Source organism: Trichoplusia ni, chromosome 23, assembly GCF_003590095.1.
Source record: "Trichoplusia ni isolate ovarian cell line Hi5 chromosome 23, tn1, whole genome shotgun sequence".
NCBI classification, from domain to species: domain Eukaryota; kingdom Metazoa; phylum Arthropoda; class Insecta; order Lepidoptera; family Noctuidae; genus Trichoplusia; species Trichoplusia ni.
The window spans coordinates 3,184,261-3,206,828 of record NC_039500.1 but is presented as its reverse complement, the minus strand read 5'-3'; positions in this window follow the sequence as shown (position 1 = coordinate 3,206,828).

Sequence of the window (22,568 nt, the reverse complement as noted above, 5' to 3'; positions counted from 1 at the left end):
TTAAACAATCTTTGTTGTAATGCGAAGCTAAAGTTTGAAGACTTTCCCTGGCTCATGTCCTATAGATGGAGATAAATGGCTTGAATAACAATTCTCTACACATAAAAAGAAAACAGAAATGGCTTTGTGTGTTTGTTAAATGGTAGGAAACTAGCTACCTCAGCAAGCACGCAGGCATGACGATTTCCGTTGAAACCTTTTGCAATCTCCTTTTACGAATTGCGCGGAAGATAGACATTGAAAAAAATAACCCTGAATATATAAAACGTGAAATATTATAAAATAATTTTAAATGATGTGATGTAGAACTTTGGTATAATAAGGACTTGTCATGATGGATGTTTCGTACCTTAATTCTTACTACAAAACAGGCTTAGCACAATGGTTACCTAACCTATTTTTGCTATTAACACTTAGGGTTAACATATAGCTGGCAATAACGCAAGTTTCGTTCGTTTAGCCATAATTAGTGTCACTGTGAGGGATGAATCTACAATCACCTAGATGTTATATGCTACATCTGTAGTTATGTGTCATGCAAATTCTAAATACTGCATATATTCGCTCAACATGATCAGAAACCACAGAAGCAAAAAAAACTACAGACAATTCGTAAACGCCACCACCACACTAAAACCAGATTTCATTATCAATAAACTTCTTAAAAAACAAGTGAAAGAATAAGCAACGTCAATCAAAACCATGTCAAGAAGGTCGGAGCGAAAAGAATATTTGTACTTTTCCACCTTACGAGGTTGAAGAAAGGCGACGAAATCGAAAGTCCATACCTCATATTATCACAACATCACAGCCATTAACAGCCTCACGTGAATCTGTGTTATTTGCATCGGGTATGCGTTCACGGTCGCCTGCTTAATAACAGAGTTGAGTGAAAGCAAGTTCATTCCTCCGTCCGCTCTGGGTAAACTGGCTTGACACTTGACAGCTTATGCTTATGTTTACCTAAGATACACTTTATATTTGGTTTCGTACAGGAATCTGCGTGATTTCTGCGATATATCATGACTTCAGTGGCCAACAATATAATGTGCTTTTCACTTGAGTTTCGGAGAGTATAAAGTTTTGGAGTATTGAAGAGATTTTTGGCGGTTGTTTGCTTTTAAGCGAAAGTCGATATCGTTTTGCGTATTATTCAACTAAGATGGTTGAGGTTTTAGCAGTCAATGAAATTAATCGTTCGCTGCTAAAATCTTGTACTTGTATTTGAAAAATTGATTGTCTTCATACGTTTACGCTTATCATTTATGAAAGCTTTTCTCCAAAAATGATATCACTCATTAGTTAAAACCCACTCGGCAACTTTTCAGCGAAGGTCTTTGCAGTGTCTTAGTACTTAGCCAATTATTTTTTTTTTCAAACATAATATTAGTTCAATCTAAAACAAGTTCGAAGCTAACTCGTACATTGTAGTGGTGTTGAAATGGGTTACTTTATTCATTTCGACCGAACTACATGGCAGTTACTGACCGCTTTATTTTGCACTACAGTTTGTAGTGTACCTTAGACTGGTCTGCTGGTCTTAAAAAACTTAAGAATTCATGTGCCTAAACTTTTGGCACATTAGTTTTAAAATTTATTGATACAATGTATAATAAACGACGGTTCTCAGTCCATTAGGCGACGTTTATAATTAAGATACTTAGATATATTACAATTATAGAGACTAATTACTAAAGAAATAATACAGAGATTAACGAAAAACAAAAACCAAGAGTTTTATTGAAATTAACCATATAAAAGACCACAGAAATTTGCTTCATAAAAAAAAATCTATTTGACCTGACATAATTACACCGATGAATAAACGAAGGTGAGCCCGCTAAGTGGTATATGAACCCAACTCTAAAATATTCCATCTATAATGACAATCAAGGAAGGGAGCCACACCTGGGCGTATAAGGAAATATCCCAAGAAGGAAATTAATAAGCGATGAGTCAGCGTAGTGATCACGTGGGCTTAGGTAAGGGGTGAACGGTCTGGCATGGCCAGCGGCCAGGTTACGGCAACATGGGGTTAAAAAGATTGGACGCATTGCAGATACGAGACTGTACACGAAAATTAGGGTAAATTAAATTTGCAATGAGGTTGCAGTGGTTGAGGTTTTGCTTAATGAGGTTGTATGTCTGGTCGCTGGTCGTGCATCGATGGAAGAGACAACAGCATGATTTTAATCTCTTTTTTCCATGTTTCAAGGCTTAAACACGCCTAACACGATGTATGAGCAGGTCATAAAATATGATGGTTAAAAATCTCTAAATATTCTAAGTAGGATAAGGATAACCCAGTTAGATTTTCTTGACAATTAAAGGATTAAAATAGCTGGATATTAAAAATCTAACCACATTTTAACTCGTCGCATTCAAGAAAGGCGTTAATCAATATTGTTATTAATTATTTGTATAATTTAATCTTCGACATTGAACATAATATTCACACACTGATATTTGAAAAACTTTTCTAGCATACGAGTACGTCATAAAAGGTTAATGTATACAACTATTGATTTATGAATCATTAAACTTTTGGAATTAAATTTATTCAGTCACGTTTGTGCAGTTAACCGATTAACCGTTGCGCCAGCCGAATCACGTGTATGCACTGTGCAATAATATCGGTTTTTAAAACAGGTCACCTTTAGCAAGAAAATACGTAAGAACCGGCGCACATTTACGACTATTTTAAAAATAAATTTCAAATAAAAATAAACAGTACGATTGGAATTAATGTTTAGTTTAAAGTTGTATATCAGGTAGTAATCTAGATTCGAGATCTATGTTTATATACGGGATGGTAAGGCAGGTGTATTGCAATTACGGGAAAGAGAAAGAGTATGACAACGAGCGTAGCGGCATCTCGCTTTCGCAAGGACCAGTTTTAAGGTGTCATTAGCTTGAAGCTACAATGCAGGTTGAGCTGTTTATTTTTTCTTGTAGCGCGTCAGTATTTTTAAATGCTTTAACTATATGTTTGTCTGATACTCATTCACGGCTAAATTCCTGAATCAATTTTAATTAAACCAGCTAACAATTATGCTTGAATCTTAAGACGGTGTATGCTACTTGTCCCCTTTATAGTCGATCATCATCATCCTACATCCTACGCGGACGGGACCGCAAACAAAACCTAGTATCTTTCAAAACACTTAGCATATTTAAATAAAAATAAAATACTAACCTCTAAGATGAGAAAACTAAAAAATAAGCATTGACCTTGAAACAATTAGCGTGTCCAACGAAATAATAGTTTTATTTGTTGATTTAATTATCAAGAAACATAATAGCTGTATTTAAAGTTAACACGCACTTGAATTTAGATCAGTATGGTAATTACTGGCGACTGTGACCCAGTGGCTGTGTCACAGAGAGCGAGACACGAGACATAGCTGATTGGTTGACAAAATAATAAATGTCAGACTGATTTAGGTGCTCTTCACCCTGTATTTATTGAGATAATTATATTAGTTTTAGACATTATTTCAAACAGGTCAACGTTAGATTACGAACGACTGACTGACTTGCACGTATTTTAGAATAATAAAAACAATTTGAAAACCTTGTCGGTTCTGTGGGCGGTGTCTTTTACAAGATGTAAAACATAACAAGTATTTTTAGTCAACTTTTCTAAACCCTTCGGCTACAAGTTGTACGATTACTTGGAGATCGTTTTCTTACTTACTATATTGCATTGGTTGTTAATAAAGTAACTTCTAAGTCATATTTTTTAACAACCATTGTTTTAAAAAATGTTTCGAAGAACGCGAATGATGTCAAATTTAATTCAATTGCCATTGTAAATAGGGGAATTTGGGCTCTGATATTAGTTGGAACCTACTTAAAATTTTACATACCTACTATATTTTACTATATTAGTTGTGTTTCAGATAATCCTGCAGCGGTCATTGACCAGCCATCTCGTCTGACGCGGCGAAAGTGAGAGTGTTTGGTATTCAGTCCAAAACTTGCGCATGCGCTTACTCCGGTCGTCGCTAACTATGGCGCGTGCCACAGCGGTCACGTGACCGGGGCGTTGCAGCCGCAGTCTGTTGCAAATGGTAATAGTATTGTTTATGATGTGTTAGCTTTTATATTTGTTATCACGTTGATATGCGATGATTCAGATACAGCATTGAGAGAATTTACATTTTAACGTGATTTAAACCATGTCTTAGTAGGTAAACTGACTCGAACGCGACAAGAGAAATGAATTTGAAGATTATAAGTGATAACATTTATAATATTTGCAAAATAAACTATTAAATTTCGTATCTTAACGGGACGTACACCTGGTACACATTATTGGATACGGAACGATTCGGGCTTTCAGAATAAACACCAGAAACATAAAAAAATATAAATTCAGAAATAAATTGCTGAAACTACCAGCTGATTGCCAAAAGAAAAAGAAACAATCAAAACAGCTAGGGTTTATATATTAAAATACGTCTATTTAATACATTGTTTGTTATTATTCAACAATTATGTACATTAAGTATTAAACAATAGGTACTAGAAGAATTTACATAATTAATTCAATATTAACATGGACAGTTAATATTTGTTTTTCCTTTAAATTTACAAACAAATTTATTCTTTAACTATATGTCATTCACGTCACAAAACTGTTTTTTTTTTAATAAATCCGAACAAATCAGACACACAAGTTTTGTAAGTTCAAGGTGTTATAATTTTAACATTATAGAAGCTGATCTCGGAAAGTGGAGAGAGCAAGGGAAATACCATGTATATTAATAGATTTTACGATCTAAATCAAGCGACACTTTATTTCATCCGTCACAGAATCCGCGAGATTGCCCTTACAAGTTGATTAAATTTTGTATGAAACGGGAAACTTATTTGCGTAGTTAATTTCGCAATAATTAATCATAATAAACTTAAGACAGATTTGAGTATTGGTCATTGATAACGATATTTTCTTGACCGTATATTATGGCTTCCGTACGTTCAAATAACACCAGACGTGATCTCTCAGAATAGGTTCGATCTCTGACAATCTCAAAAGAGAGCAATATGAGTGACCCCTATTAAACCAGAGCCAGAGCAATCTATGGCAGTTCTAGCCTGTTCCTCTCCATGGGAAAAACTTTCGGATCCGCGCAGCAAGAGTCACTAGATCTGTAATTCAACGTTTTTATAGCGCTTTTTCAGATCTACGGGAAATCAAAACATTTTGATTTTTAGATTTGATTTCCCCAATCGCGAAATACATTCGGTGGCAAACGTCTTTAGTATACTTTGGATGATTATAACTTATCTGGCTGAATGACAGAGGCATGCTACTAACTCGACTAAACGTGCGCGTCTCATCCATTGCTCTTCATACAATTTCTTAGATGATCTACACTTTTCCTGTATTAATTAGATAGGATATTATTGGAAATGATTGTATAAATCGTCTATCTAAGTATCAAGGCCAAATTTCGTTAGGCAATGTACCCACTGACGTGGTATCGATTGTAACAACAGTTGCAGGTTGTAAATGAGCTCATGGCCCAGGAATAATACTCATTACGACCCCAATGTCATTAACAAACAAGTTACCAACATACCTAAAACGATACAATTCTGAATCACAGTCTATTTACATATACGGAGTTTAAATAAAGGAATTGCAGAACAATGGTCCTTATTGTTTGATTCGAACAAAAACAAGATGGTGCGTGGTTATGACACTATTTACGCCATTTTGGAATCTAAAGTTGTTTGCAAAAGCATCACGCGTCACTAATTTTGCTTCAGTGAATTGTAAAGACACCGAAACTGACGCAACCAAACTAACAGCTGATAAATATCAAGGACTACGTGACACGACACTAGTCGTTAGACAAATATAATATTAAATGAACATCATAAATAAATTACGGTTCAGTCTTATGTCTTTAATAGCGGCATCCATTTTTAATGTCATAATGATAGTTAACTCACGACTTAATGATAGGAGTAACAAACTACAATCACGTGTTCCGAGAATTGTTATTGTACCACAATTTCTTTGGTGTGGCAGATATTTAAGGCTTTTATGTATTCACTTATCAAAGAGATGCTTCAATAAACACGGAAACATTTTCCAAGTATTGGTGTGGTAGGTGTAAGTAAACAAAAAAACGAAACGATCTTTGCTAGTTCCTAATAATTACTATAACTTAGGCATCAAATAATTCAAGATATATGCCACGGATATTTCATAAGTGAGACCCAAACCACACAAAGCTTTCAACAAATACCGAATAACAGGAAGATCAACGGACGAAGCACAAAACTTCTGAAACACCCCGCCTTGCGCGATTGCCTTAATATACTTGTGAATATACCAAGCGCTCCAAGTTTTTGCGTCACGTCGAACTAGCACAAAAGCGTGTAGCCCAACCGCTCGCTTTCTACATTGTGTGCCACCCGTGACACTGGGATACCGGTCACGGTGCGTCGTGTAAAACAACCAGGTCTCAACTCTTTACCTTGTTTTTGAATAGTCATGTATTACTTGGGAAAAACAGGATTGCGACAATGAGAAATTTGTGGAAATAGGTAGGATAAAAAGGTGGTTTTTGTCCAACTAGTTTACAGTATAAATATGAGAAGTAAATTTGTTATAGAGATAAAAAATAAAAGAGTATATAAAATGAATGAACGATACTACGTATTGGAGTTATGTTCTCGATGATATATCTGTTTACTACTAAGGCCATTGGCCAACTCCATCTTTTTCTAGGAATAAGGGACAATTTCTAGAAATACTCATCTCAAGGACGACTCGACGTAATTGAAATGAGTATTTCTAGAAATTGTTTATGTTTTCTAAAAGGTAGTTCCCCAACTTAATCCTCTCCCCTTTTCCTAGACAACATTCATCTCCAACGACGCCGAGTGTATACGACCTTCACAAGGTGTGGCAAAAACAGATATTTACAAAATAATGGAATAGAAGTCATTTCAAAGCAACGATTCGCGATGGACCAACCGGGAGTTCATAATTATCGGAAGCAGCGTTCTTCTCGACTGATCAAGTTAAACGGACTTGGTACATAACACACGAGAACCGTACAGTTACAGCGATAGTTATCTAAACAGCACGTAACGATTAGCCGACAGACCTGTTTAATAAACTTCGGTTACGCGTATTGGAGAAATTTACCGGCTTCGCTTGGATATATGGATGATTATGGTCAGTTCGGTAAAGGGAAAAATGTTGTTCCAGGAAGGGTTTTACTTTCACCGATTCGATCTAATAACCAGTTCTATTCACTGTTACGAATCATTTTATGGGTTAGACTCGGATCTAAGAGCTGCTAAGCTCTTTTAAAAGCGCTAAGACTGTGAGAAATAACATTGTGAGAAAACCTGGTTTCCAAATATTGGCCTGTGCCCAGCAATGGGCATTTGCAGGAAAGTATTAAATTTTATAAGGCTTATCAGAAATATTCAACAGTTACGCTTTTGATTTTTTAGGGCACTAGGTATTAAGAAGCAAATAGAATATGACTATTGGTTTATGTAACGCAAAGTACGACCGTACGACGTATCTTGATATAGGGTGAATTGAAAATTCTCAATATTAGTATTAAATAAGTAAGTTGCATTGGTACCTAGCTATGACTTCTTACTTTATAATTGAATAGGATAGGATATTTTTATATTAGTCTTGTATTCTGCTGAGATCAAATTTATATGCCATCTATAAATAACACTTAAGTGTCAAGACAATTTATATCTCCGTCAAAACTTTAGCCACACAAGTCTTGAAACAAGAAGCCACTAGATTGTTCAGTGACTGCAATGAACTGCAGTATTTCACAAGCTTCATTACAATTTACATCTTATTATAAAGCCATACGTATGAATTTAACTTGCAGATACCTCGATTAGGATATTACCCTTAATGATCGGGTACCTTGCATCACACAGCATCGCATCTCGTGACCTAATTGGCAATGCGTTGTGACACCTTGCCAAGCGTTGCATATCATTGCCATTTAGATAAAAGTATGGTTTCTATGTGATGCAGAATCACACACACGATTTTAAAGTGGATTTTTACTACCTTTTGGTTGGAAAGGTCATAAATATAATATTATAATATTCCATAAATTTCACACAAGGCTACTAGTCTCAAACTAAGTAAAGCTTGTATTGCTAGACAACTGATAAAAAATACTTTGTTAATTCTAAATACATACATAATATAGATAAATTACACCCAGACAAAAAACAAATGATCGTGCTCATAATACAATCATTTGTCCTGGGTGGGAATCGAACCTCCAATTTAGCAATCAGGACCACTAACCACTAGATCAACAGGCCAGTCAAATAAATATTTCTATTGAGAGATTTTCCTTTATACGACATTCTTATTTCAGGCATAAACGTATTTGTGCATAAGAATTCAAAAAGGATCACGTGATAATTGCACCTTTTTGGTTCAGGCAAGAAAACCGAGAGAAGTAATAAATATTTATAAAGGTAGTTAAACAGTATCAAAGATTACGAAAACTCACATTCACGCCTGATTTAGTTTACAGTTTAACTTGCAGACCTTCGGATAATCGAAAGTAGTTCTAGTACATTTTGGGAGCTAAATTATTAAGGTACGTTTTCATTTTGAACCTTATTATTTTGGGAGAATGGTGTAAATTCGCAAATATCTCCTAAACTATGAAGATAACATCTGTAAAGTGTATATTGTTATCTAACTCCGAATTCAGTGCATTTGCACTTGCGTATTTATCTCCTCTTACAACTGTATGTAACTAGATAATTTATTCTATTTTTTGTAGAGCGATTAAAACAACTAAGACAATAAGCTGATAACCAGTTTAATAAAATATAATTTTATTTGCTTTTGATGCACACGAAGAAGAATAAATCCGAATTATCTTATTCAATAAAGAACACAAAACCAAAAAAACGACTAGCTTTTTCAATTATAGACCGATTTCTTTTTTAACCAACATCTTCGCCTTATCCCTATCTTCCCTCTGTACATCCAGAAAAGCCATGTCTTCTTACTTGCCATTATTTTCCATCATGGTCCAATTACGCCCAGACCTGACCACCTTTTTCCCCGTTTACAGCCGGCCTTGAGATCCACTGCTGGACTTAGGCCTCCCCAAGTTGCGTCACATCCCCTGTCCGGAGCCTTTCACTCCCAGTCCATATGGCCATCAGTGAATCGATATGTCCTATCTAATCTCGAGTAACCATATTCATTGATACAATATCAAAAACAGCAGTTTTCTAAAGGTCAAAAAACTCACCGTTATATCCTATAGGCGCGTTTTCTTGTATCTTAAAGGTGAAGGGTATGTGCACCCTCTGCATGAGGAGTCGCGGCGGCTGCATGGCGCGTCCCCACGCGTCCTCCCGACCCTCACCCATTATGCCTATGACTTCCATGTTCCTGAGAATGAAGGAAACCGAATATTACTAAGTGGACGATATTAGGTACGTATTTAGGTAGAACATTATGGATAAATCAGGTCATTTGAATCTTAAAACGGTAGTATGATTAGGTGATATGGATGAAAACACTTGGGTCTGATGGGGACTAAACTTGGACAAATTCCGTTTGAATTAAATATACCTACACACAATAGTGATCAGAAAGTTATCCTAATGGCAAAATGAGACGTTGCTCTAACAAAAAAACTACTGAGCCAAACTTGATGAAATTGTTTGTGGGAGGAAAGAACAGGTATTTCGCGTGAAATAGAATAAACAAAATAAGTTCAACCACTCCGAAATTCTGAGGCAAAACACAAAATAAGTACACACAAATTTACAACCGCCTACGTTTTTAAATTCGGTCGAAATAACAGAATAATTAGAAACTCAGAAGCCGTTAGCATCAACAACTCTTTCATCAATTCAACAACTAACGTAACTGGCAAGTAGGAGAATATTATGTGTAATATCATAGGTTTGAATCTGTGTCATACATGTGTGTATATGCTAATTTTTTGCCAAGCCTTTGCCGCAACGGCGTTGCACCACGAGAGGTCTAACAGATTTCTGCAACCTCTATGCCTGGTAACCTCTCCGCGGTTATTAATGGCACGAAGCAACCATTATCTTTGGTAATTAAGTAATGAAGAATGCCGATAGAGTAAGCTGTTTACATTTATGTCTTCAAGGTTAAATTGAATTGACGTTGGAAACAAGTGACTGATTGATAGGGAAAGTGATTTTTATTTGAGGACAAATATTGCCTATTATATCTTAGTAAGATGGTGCTCATTGCTGAAGTTTGGACTTGGTGGAAAGGAAGACGCTCACACAGAGAATGTCCGGGTACAAGTGTTATTTCCTTCTATAGAAACTTAACTAACAGCGAACCAATGAAAAAATACAAATAAAAAAAACTTTTACTTTATGCGATTGCAATTTACTTCATGAGACAGGATCATGGCATAAGCAAAGGCACATGATGATAATGAGATAGAAACAAATGATCCTATATTAAAAAAAACGATACCAAATAAATTAAATTGTCATAGATTAAGAGATTTAGAACTAGAAAAAACTTGGGCCAGTCGTTTCGGTGGAACACTATAAATATTTATTAAATATTAATATGATATAAGTTTATATTATGTAAAATATGCAGTGTGGTTTTGATTTATTTCCTAATGGAAAGGTCAAGGCTACTTAAGAAAATGAAGGTAAGCCCATAATTAATTAAAAGCAACCTAGAGAATTAATGGGTTCATAAAAATGTTGTTATTTTATAAAGAGTTACTGTTATTTTAGTCAGTTAATTTATTAATGAAGCTAACTGAATTTAACCAAAGAGTTAGCAAAGTTTAGGGTGATGGGAAAAGACAAAAGAAGATGGCAAAAGACCGTTTGGTTGAAAATAAATTTGTCGGTATCTAAAAATTCTAACCCTAACAATAACTTTTCTTATTTTGTTTCCACTCTAACCACAAAGTCATGAAGAAAAATATTAGAATTCTAATATTGTTTAAAATTTTATCAAAATCAGTCGAGTCGTTTATGCGAAGTATTAACTAACTCCCTCACAAATCTTTCCTTCGTAACAACAGTGTTACTCAATTAGGAAATACCGATGTTCCACGAGTAAACGAAGATCCCTCAACGAAGGTTTAACAAGTCACATCACCTTTACATTTCTATCTATGAGCACCTCCACTACTTATAACTAGACACTCAATTTAAAGTGGCAACTATAATTGCATCCGTAATTAATATCATATCTAAGTATCTGAGTTTCTATAAATGAGGTTGACATCATTTCAATTTTCGATTCAATATCGAGATAATTATATACATATCTAATGCTACTACCAACTCTTCGAGAATAATGGCATGTTACTAGCCCCCCTGTTTTGTCATATGAAATTATTTCTAGGGAGTTTCTGGTGTAGAACAAACACTACAGAGGAATGAAAAAATAATATTAGGACTGGACAACCCTCATCACTTAGGAGTATGAAAAATTGAGTAGCTGATTCTCAGACCTACTTAACAGAGTATGGTAACCAGCATTAACATATGTGACCTGTAAAAGTAAAAAATACCCGACTACGTAATGAAGCCAGTATCTATTTTAAAGTTTACAGAAACCATGAAGACGTTTAGGCTACAGAGGTTCTTTCACCAGGTCTTACAGTAATATTATTGCACTAGCTGTTGCCCGCGACTTCGTCCCCGTGGGTAGAAGATATAAGTAATGATTGAGGTATACCTGCCCGGTTTTTTTCACATTTTCCATTATATCTTAGCTCCTATTAGTCGCAGCGTGATGGTTTATAGCCTAAAGCCTTCCTCGATGAATGGTATATTCAACACAAAAAGAATTTTTCAATTTGGACCAGTAGTTCCTGAGATTAGCGCGTTCAAACAAACTCTTCAGCTTTATATATTAGTAAGTATAAGTATAAGTATAGAAGTATAGATATAGATTATTACGCCAACTAGGCTCCTTAATAGAAATAGCACTTTTTAAGATCAAGATTTCACTGGACAGCACCATGATACGCCCAATATACCGCTTGAAAACATAACCCTCCTACCGCAATCGAGTAAATAGACACTGTATTTACTAGGTAGTACTGCTTGCACTAACATTTCACATCATAAGCAGGATGTATCATCTCACAATAACATCAGTTAATTGAATTAGAATCACAATATAGCTCAATTGAACCCTACTGGTCCTGTTTGAATACATGATGTGGTACTAGTCATCGCCTTTCGTTTCACTCCATGACACGACACTAAATACGAGGAATTTTAAAATTACAAAGATGCTGAGCTGATTGAGAAACTAGACTTAAGATTTAGCATAGGATTTTCATTTTTGGTAAAGTTAAATTTGATAGCTTGTTTATCGGTTTGAAAATTCACATTTATACGTAGAGCATTTATATCAAAACAAAATTTTAAGCAGTCCATAAATTTACTGTAAAAAGACTTTCATGTAAAGTCCTTCATACATTTCTAAAATCTCTATAAATAAGAAAAAAAATACCCATCCGATAAAACTGACCATTAAAACGGAGAGCACGTTTTGACGAAGCTGAAGTGATCAAGTCCTTAGAGACTTAACGATAACTTAACTTAGATTCGTGTCAGTAGTCAAACATTTAATTACCAAAATATAAATCAAACAAACAATTACTCATGACATCACAGTATTTGTTTTCATCTACCGTACGATCAACGGTATTTAACCATAATGAGATAGACTCAAGGAGTATTTACCAAGGCGGCACTCACCTTTGTGTCAAGTGGAATCTCAAGAACGAGTCCCGTTGTATATGGGAAACCGCATACAAAAACGTTTGTTATTGACGCAAAGATTACTAAGCGCTATCAAAAGAAGAAATGACAAGAGATATCTTGGTAGGAGGTAGAACTGTTAATCGTAAATTGCTTGGTACAGGGGCAAAATCAGGTGATGATGCTTTTTAAATAGAAATAAATAAGGTTTGGTATAGCTTGAGACATACCGTTGCAGTTTTGAAGTATACTCTCAGTTAGATACCTTTTTTCTCCGTGTGAACTAAATATCAAGTCATAAAACCACTGAGATTTACTCAAGTTAATTAATCTCTTTATCAAATTGAAATAGTTTTCGAGTATTTGAATCTATTCGATCAGTTGTCGTACGAGGTTCAAGGAAGTCTGTTCACTGACTCCAAACGCCCATATACAGTTTCCGGGGCCTAAAAATCCATGCAAATATAATAAACAACAAACTAGTCGAGATAATTTAACCAAACTCGGAAAGTCGTAAAATCTGTCAGTTTAGTCATTTTGTTTATTACATATCCTGTTTATTGGCTGTGTGGAATTTATTATTCTTGCGGAATTTGCAATACCGGAAAGAATAGAGCAAAGGCTAACTTGGTAAAGTATGTTTTGCAAAAAACTACTGTGATCTGCTGATGATGATGATGGTACTGCAGGTTACCAAGCTCTCTCAGGACCGAAGTCTGTTGAAAGGATTTTTATTTCTGGAGGAAAATTTCGCCCTTGGTGGCAGGTTTTCAGCAAAAGTTCGACATTAAGGATGCAGTCTTTTAAAACTGAAGGTCAATTGATGATAATTAAATGCGGAAAAATTATGTGATATAATCGTAATTAGATCACTTACTAGACCGGCAAAACACGTTTAATAGGTTTGAAACCTTTGTGATCGTAATGATAATTATTAATTATTATAATAAATAAGAAATAAGCGTTTTTAGTTCTGTTCAGCAGGAGGAGGAAAATATTAATTGCAGTGAGGCATAAGATTTACACAGTGAAATAAATCTGTCAGTCCAAGGACCATAATAAATTATGCACTCAGTAAGTATATGTGTTACATTATCAAGGTAATTAGATAAAAATACCGCGGTTTCTTGGCTTCTTCACCTGAAGGCGTGCGTATTCTTACCGTTATGCATAATTTTAAATGACCTACCTGTACGTTAAACTTGAATTATTTATTTATTAAAATAATATGTCTTCTGAAACAGTTACCTGAATTAATTTAGTTCCACTATTAGGCCTATCACTTAGTATAAAGTGGTAAAAAGCGTAATTGCTGAATGAGTGAACATATTTTTTTTATTCTGCTTATTTATTTTTCGTTTTCATCAAGATTCTTTCACCATCTTCAGATATAAAGCAATGTCTTATCTGACTGGCTTGAAAGAAAATATCAAGTAAACCAGCTAAAATTGTACCGTCTTTAAAATATTCTTTCTTCGAATCTAAAATTCAATTTTCCTTGCGTTTCATAATAAATGAGATTCGGACAAAGAATTGCGATTGCATTCGAAGAACCCAAGAGATCAGAATAAAAGAGGACTACAAAGTAACTTGAATATTAAAATATAACATTTGAACAACAAAGTTAGAAAAGCAAACGTACTCTCATGCAAAATTAAAAAAAAATGGATCAAATAAAAACCTTTTTCTATATCCTTCTTAAGAGATTCATTAAAAAGGACTCGGTTGATCCTGGAAAAACAAATGAATTACGAAGGGATATTGCATGCGGTTATTGCATTTCGACATTTAACGGGGATACTTTTATCACCCATCTTGATATTGTGCGAATGAAAAACCGCAAGAGAATTTTCCACTCGAGCGAATTCACGAGCGGACGTTAGCTATTTATCACGTGTAACTATATCTCATGCAACTGGAGCACCAGGGTCGATACTTGATATGCTGTTATCAATTAACCTACACCTGTCCACTGCTAAACTGAGCAATAATTATTCTTACGTAAAGGCAGTCAACAAGACTCAGTTATTAACCTTTATCCTATAATCTTTGATTTTTTTTCTGAATAGGTAGGTGACAGCACTAGTGCTTTTCAGAATATACAAGATATTTTTTAGCCTATTCAAAGATAGACAAAACAGTACGTATTTGCAATCTTTCGCAATCCTAAATAACTCTATCAATAAGCAATCCAACGAAACTTGCTTCTTGAAGTTGGCTTTCTATTTGGTTGAGGATAGTCTTTCACTGGGGGTCTATCACCAAGTGTTGAAAGAGGTTTGTCTTGGAAACAAGAAGCCGATCTACCCCCCTAAATACGGCATCTCTTTACATTAAATTGAAGAGTTCCAAAGATGCAGTTGTGGAAGGCTCCTAAATCAAATCGAAACCTGAACATGTTAACACCTTGACCATTTATAGGCCTATCGACGTGAGACCATGACTAGCCTTTTCGACATCCATTTCCTGATTCTAGAACAACGTTTACAAGAGATTCTTGACACGTGTTGTGAATTAAAATAATAACTCTAATCGTTTGGAAGACTATAATTTTCTGTTCAAGTGCTAACATAAATAAATACAAAATGGCATGTTTCAGTAAATGATTGTTTTTAATAACCGTTTCTATTTATACAAGTGGTACAATTATGTTGGAGGCTGTTGTGTAATAGCAGTTTATCGACAATTATTTCTAAAATTATGGTTGTTACTACGACTCACATATTGCCACCTCTTAAAGGCCATTATTTTGCTTTAAGGGGCGAAACTTGACTTTAATTCACGTCAAAACGCCCCGACCTCCTTCTCCAAAGCCAGAGTCGCGCGACCGTTCGAGCATGCTCTACGCGACTTTGGCTACCTCTTACCTTACTGGAAACAAGACAGCTTGCTACACATACATAGAGGTCTGACCCTCTTCATTCCGAAACTGCAATTTCGCAATCTTTTACATCTGAATGAGAATCATAAAAACAATACGAAAGGAGTTTTGTTACTTTTCTTACATAATACACTAGCTGTTGCCCCCGACTAGTCCGCGTGGTTAGAAGATATAAGTTAGAAATTTTTGAACGGAAGCCCTCGCAGATGAATATGTTTCCCCGTTTTTGCCACATTCTCCATTGTATCTTCGCTCCTATTAGTTGCAGTCTGATGTTATATAGCCTAAAACCTTCCTCCATGGTCTATTGAACACAATAAGATTTTTTCAATTTGAACCAGTATTTCAAGAGTTTAGCTTGTTCAAACAACTAAACGAACTCTTCAGCTTTATATATTAGTATAGATATAGATGAATAGGATAAATACCACAGAATAATGATTTGATTACTCGGACACTTGTTCTAGAATTATTTTAATTGGAAAAGTCAGATACATAAATAGACATAGTTGATCCCTCACCTGACTTACACAACATGTTTACTTACCATTTAATTTGTAGGTAATAATTATATACAGTCTATTATGTATCAATACTATTGAATCATGTGTTCTATTAACTTTGTATTCAATTTCACTTATAAGTAAGTAGCGGTCAGTGGGTCATCTTAGGGCCAAAGCTTGGGGAATAATTTTAGGGGCTCGAAAGAATCATTTAAAAAAATGGAAGAAATATTTCGACATTCCAGAAATTTCTAGTTTGGGTAGTCATGTGCGCATAGGATGTAGCCGAATTTTTCTTTTCTCCGAACGTCTCGAAGTAAGGATGGTAGGATCACTGGGTTCATCCAAAAAGCCAAACCTATCAAGTCAACTCATGTTGATAAGAAGGTATCATATTATTATACTGAAAAGGACAAAAAATCTTCTTAAAATTAATATAATCTTCCAAAACAAACACCTCAAATCATGATGAGATACAAAGATTGACATAAAGGAGGTTCTCAATATCCACATAGCAACTCTTCACACACAAGTGCTAAATATATACAGGTGTGGCCGGTCTAGCTGGAAATCAAAAATGCAACGTAACCAATATTTATTTACTATGTAAGTACTTGTAAATTATTTAGAACTACTATAAGTTAATAAATATCATAGAATGTCAAATTGAGACAGAATGTTTCACAAATGGACCTGTATAAAACTATATAATTATTTAGACAATGCTAAGTACTGACTTGTGCAGTCTTTGTTATTACACTATTACTTAATTGTGATAGCTAGACAGTCGACATATTCACAGTTTTTGCATTTCTGTTGCTGCTATAAAAAATATTAAAACGAAATTTCTACCCATTTTCTGGTTACCCACCCCAAATTTTAATGGTTGCCCAAACAATCGCTTTTCTATTCCTATGGATCCCTCAGTGCCGCAAGTCCGACTCGCCCTTGACCAGTTTTATTATTATTGAATAACAATTAATATGTAATACCTATATAGAAACATAGACATTGTAATGATGAGGAAATAACTGATAAGTGCTGTTTGTGTTGACAATGTTTCTTCAAACTGATAAGCAAATAAAATTTAAATTGTAAAAGTAGATAACAATGCATTATTCAATACTGTACAGTGTACAAGTATTAAAGCAACAGAGAAAATAGTGGTTTCTTAGGTTTACGCGAATGTTATAAATTGAAATGAAACTTTTACAGATTTTATCGCAGTTTAATTTTAGATATTAGTTCATTTCAACAACAGGGAGAAATTATGATTTTTTATTGTTTAATCTAAAAATGGAGTCTTTCAATCCTTTCAATCCCTGTATAAAAAGAGCCTATGCAGCTTGTATAGAAAAATAAACAAAGCTGGATAAAAGTTATGCATTAATGCAGCACGCAAAATTAAAGGAAAAAAGCCAGTAAATGGCAATGCAGAATAAGACTATTCTTAGCAATTTAAACTCTACCATTAGGAATCAAAGTTAATTAATACACAAACAACATTTGAAAGACATACTAATAATTAAGTTAAACCAAAACCAAGGAGAATGCAATACTTATTTAAATAAACACTCATTTGTATTTCCCAATGCACTTTCAATGTTAATCAATGATAATTATTAGATTGCTTTAACAAGTATTTAAATTACCAAAAACAAAATGCTGCTATGTGAATAATTAAAACCAGAATAATAAAAATCTGGTTTGACTTATGCAACTCTTGTTTTTCAATTTAAACATTATTAAATACGATCAGATATAGGTATATCATGTGATTTAAGCTTATTTAATAATGTTCAATATTCTTTTGCACAATTTCCTAACCAAATATAAGTACTTAAGTTAAAAAAAAATTGACCTTTCTAAGTGCTTACTAATTCACATAGAAAATCAATAATATATCATTCTACTTGTGTACTTTTAAAGCATTCCTATAGCAAATGTATTTTTTTAATTATGTACAATTTATCCATAAAGCATCTTGAAATACAGCATGCTTTAAAACATGCAAAATCTTTACCAAGCTTCAAAATAAGATAGGCATAAATACAAAAATAAAGGCCACTCACAGATTTAATAATATAACTATCTATTGTCTGCCATTTTAGCTGTGTTGCATTTATGTTTTTTTCATAGAGACAAAGCTAGCCAAATACCAATATTGGTATATTGGAATAATTGAGCAGTATAACCATGAAAATAAAACAAACATTTAATTTGTTTTTCTTAGGTTTGTCAGTTTCTTAATTAATTATAAAATCTGGGCATGCAGTTAAGAAAAATATGATTAGAAAACCTAATGGTTTGAAAGCATAATTTTTAATGGGTGAGTGATGTAATTTGATGCTTAAAACTATAAAACTCAAATTAAGTTATCATTAGGTATCTCATTAGTCTCATTAGACTATTTTAATGCTTGTTTTTTAAGATCTATGTAATTTGCTTTTTTTGACCAGACTAGTTTTTTAAAGCACAGGAATTTATTCTTATGACAAAATTTTTAAACTAGTTTTTTAATAATTCATCATGTCATCTTCATCAATACAAAAATTAGATGAATTGAATTTTACATAGGATTATATTTAAAAAATATATGATTCCATACAATAAGTATTGATCAGCTGTTTTTTTTTATTATAATTCTGTATAGCCTTCATGGAGAAAGTTGTCTGTAAATCTGTAGGTTTGAGTGGGCTTTATTTAATAACTTAGTATAAATTTTATAATATGTACCTATAGCCTAAGTGTGTTATTTTGATAATCAATAAATATTTTTTTCATAATATAAAGAGAACTGAATAATATATATTTTTTTAAATATTGCAAGTGTCTGTCATATTATTATGTCTTCATATATCTGTTGATAAATCTCATGGTTAACATTATTATGACTTTCAAATACCAGAATGATTGTTCAGCAATGTTGTGATTAATGTAAGAGAAAGTGTACCTTGTTAACTTTCTTCTTGACTCTTGTGGGCTTGGAGATTTAGATGAATTTGTGACTATGATGGTGTTGTGACAAGTGTCAGTATTTAATGTCTAGGTGTGTACATTTATATAGTAACAATGGCAAAAGTGTATTATATATTATGGAAATTTACAAAGATGGGGCCTGTTAGAGTCAGGTAGGATTACATCTATTCCTACTAGAAAATTGTAAGAAAGTCCTACTATCCTTCTTTGTATATAAGAATCTCGTAATAGTCAGAATGAGAAGGCAACAGTCTAGCACATTCTGTGAGATAAAAACGATAATAAACAACGCGCATTTTTAGATAATACCTTATCACAAATGATGACTTACCTCAGTAATATAACTAGCATCACGAACAGCGCTACGAGAGCACCGATCATAATGAAAATATTTGGCAAATCTGCCAATGTTAGCCCCGTGGAGCCCATTTTTCACAGTCTACCTCACACTGTCACAATAATTTACAACACATCAATGTACTATAGATGCTACAAGCAAGCATCAGTTCACTATTTAACCCAGATTTTTATCTTAAACAGTCACGACCTTGCTACAAGATTCAATTTGCAAAACCCATAAAGGTACGTACTGTTTCACTTATTTCATAACGAGTGCAAAATGTACGCCGGGCGTATTGCACAATTATGTTTTCGATTTGTACATTAAAACAACGACGGTGCGACTGGACGCGACAGCCGACGTATTATCATTACATTATGCCGTTCACAAACAATAACAATGATCATTGATCGAGAAATCGGACAATATACGTGTTCTCGTACGCGAGTTTTTGACAGTAATGAATGACAGTTGCTGCGGCAGAAACACCTCTCTCGTTAGTGATTGAACCGTGAACGAAGTGCGAACGAACAACGAGGTTCGTAAACGAAAGAGGACATACATTTTCATGTACGTTAGAAAGAGACAGATGCAACAGCTGAGTCTTCGTGTAGCGCTGCTTTAAAGAAATATTGTTTTGTTTCAGGGTTTAGTTTAAGATTTTAAGCATGAGAGTTACATCAAGTAAAAAATATTTTTAAATAAATAAGAACAATGTTCACATTGTATAGAATGCATTACATTAAATTCTTATTGTACATATATTATTGAATTCTTATTGTATTCATATTGTCTTAGTCGCATATAATACTTAACCATAATGGGGTAATCCCAAGATGGGCTATCATCATCATCAGCCCATACTTGTCCAGTTGTCTGCGTTTGGGTTACCGAAAGAATCATGAATATTGTTTTTGACCGGCGTTTATTTTATGATGCAACTTAGTCAAATATATTTTTACTTTTCGAATCTTTAATTGATGAAATTGGTCTCACATTTCACGAATAAAACAGAATAATTCCAGATGTTTCATAAATTGTATCTACCACCGTTAAATATAAGAATATTAATAAATGCAAAATGCATGTCCATGCGATACAAGCAGATAGAGTAAATACTTGGCACTTTATAATTATTATAAATTCTTAACACGGTTATTTAAGTACTCATGTTAAACAGATTATGACGTGTAAGATGCTCGTGTACTCAAGTGGCCCAGGGCTTATTTACATTTACAAAGGCTTCCAGTTTCAAACCCAAACATTTGCCTCTTATATATGTGTTTGTAGTTTGGAGTTATTAAGTAGACAAGTGTGTGTAATCACTGACGGATCCCGGGAAACGAGCGCTACTCGCTAGGGGTTCTCAAACCAAATGCTTTTGAATTTTGGGGATGAAATCTTAACATTAACTTTAAATAACTAAGGTATTATGATAAAGATCACCTTACAATGGGAGCCAGTGGATTTATGGCGCCGCCGTGGTGTGCCTAAGAAACGTTGGCGGAACTTTTTAAGATTACCGGGTGAGCTGGCTCCAAGTCGCCCAGGGTGATGGAGAATCCTGAATGATTTGGTGGATTCCTTTAGCCAGCTATATAGGGCTAGAAAAAGGCATATTGCTATGACAGATACAGTTTTGCAAGTCTTTAAGGAGCAATATAAACAAGGCATTTTGACTGCACGGATAACCGAGTGGTTGTCACCACGCGAAACGCTCTATGTGCGTCGTGTTCGATCCCTGCGTATGTCATCCGCGAAAAGCGTTTTGTGCGTCTGGATTCCTTTGTATATGTGAACTTAATGTTTGTGAAAAACTTCCGTGACCAGGGATTAAATTCCTTGTAGCTAGAGTATTTACCAAATACGTTATGTTAAAATTACTAATGATGCAAAATGAAATTCTAGAACTATCAGTGTACCCAATTAATTTATGTATAATTTAAATAATGTTTTAAACTATTCATTATTCGACGTAATTCTGATTAAGTATACAATTTATAAGATCATTTTAGCACAAGCATTTCATAATGTGATATCCATCCAATGACCATCATTTAGTTCTATTTAATATTGAAAATTTAAGTCGAGGTTAGAGAATTAAGGTAGGTACAAGAAACATAACTTCACAAAGCTTCAACTACTTACACCATGTTGTGTAAATTAACCCTTCAATTCTAGTAGGGTACAAAATACATACTTACATATGAAAATTTGGGGAAAGGGTTCATATAACGAAATTATGATTGGACTGCCAATATATCTACCTATTATAGTAGGAAGGTGGTCTAATCCCAAACAACTACTAACGTGTAATGTAAATGTGAAGATAAATCTCAAAGTAACTATCTTAGGGTTGGCAGCGGTTCGACAGTTATGCCAGAATAGATTGGCAATAAGTTTAAAAATAATGCGTCATTACGACTCGGCATCACGATACAAAAATTTCCGAAACAATTAAAACACCCCATCAGAGCAATTTATAAACAAATAAAAATTGCATGTGCACCTAAAGAGTATAAACACATAACCATAAAAAAAACTTCAAAAATATCTTCGTAAATAGCTCTTTTAATGGGTTTTATTTAAAAATCGGATATCAAAGATCGTAAAACGTAATGAGAAACGTAATTTTCTACACTGCCGGTCATAAACTCTTTACACACAGTATTCGAAAATTGAAACAAATAAAAAACTTCGCGTGTACAAGCGTAATGAAATCTGAAAAAACTAATCGTAATTATTGCTTTGAGGGGACTAAAGATATAGAGACTTTTTAAAATGGTAAGGCCGAGGTCGTATATCGAGTAACGCATACATAACTATTCGTGAAAAAGTCTGTCCATGGTTTTGCACTACCTCAGAGGCCCAGTGAAATAAAAAAAGCAGTAGAGTAATAATCCGGCCTAATGCAACAGAGGCCAGGCTTGACCTTTGGAAGAATAGATTTATAAGGACTTGATCCCTAACCTACATAGTCCGATTTTTTACGGATTACATAAATATGGACGGGCGTGGGCAGTGGAAGACTAAGATGTACAAGATGCTCTCTTGAACTTTTTCAGAAAAAAATGGTTCTCTAGGT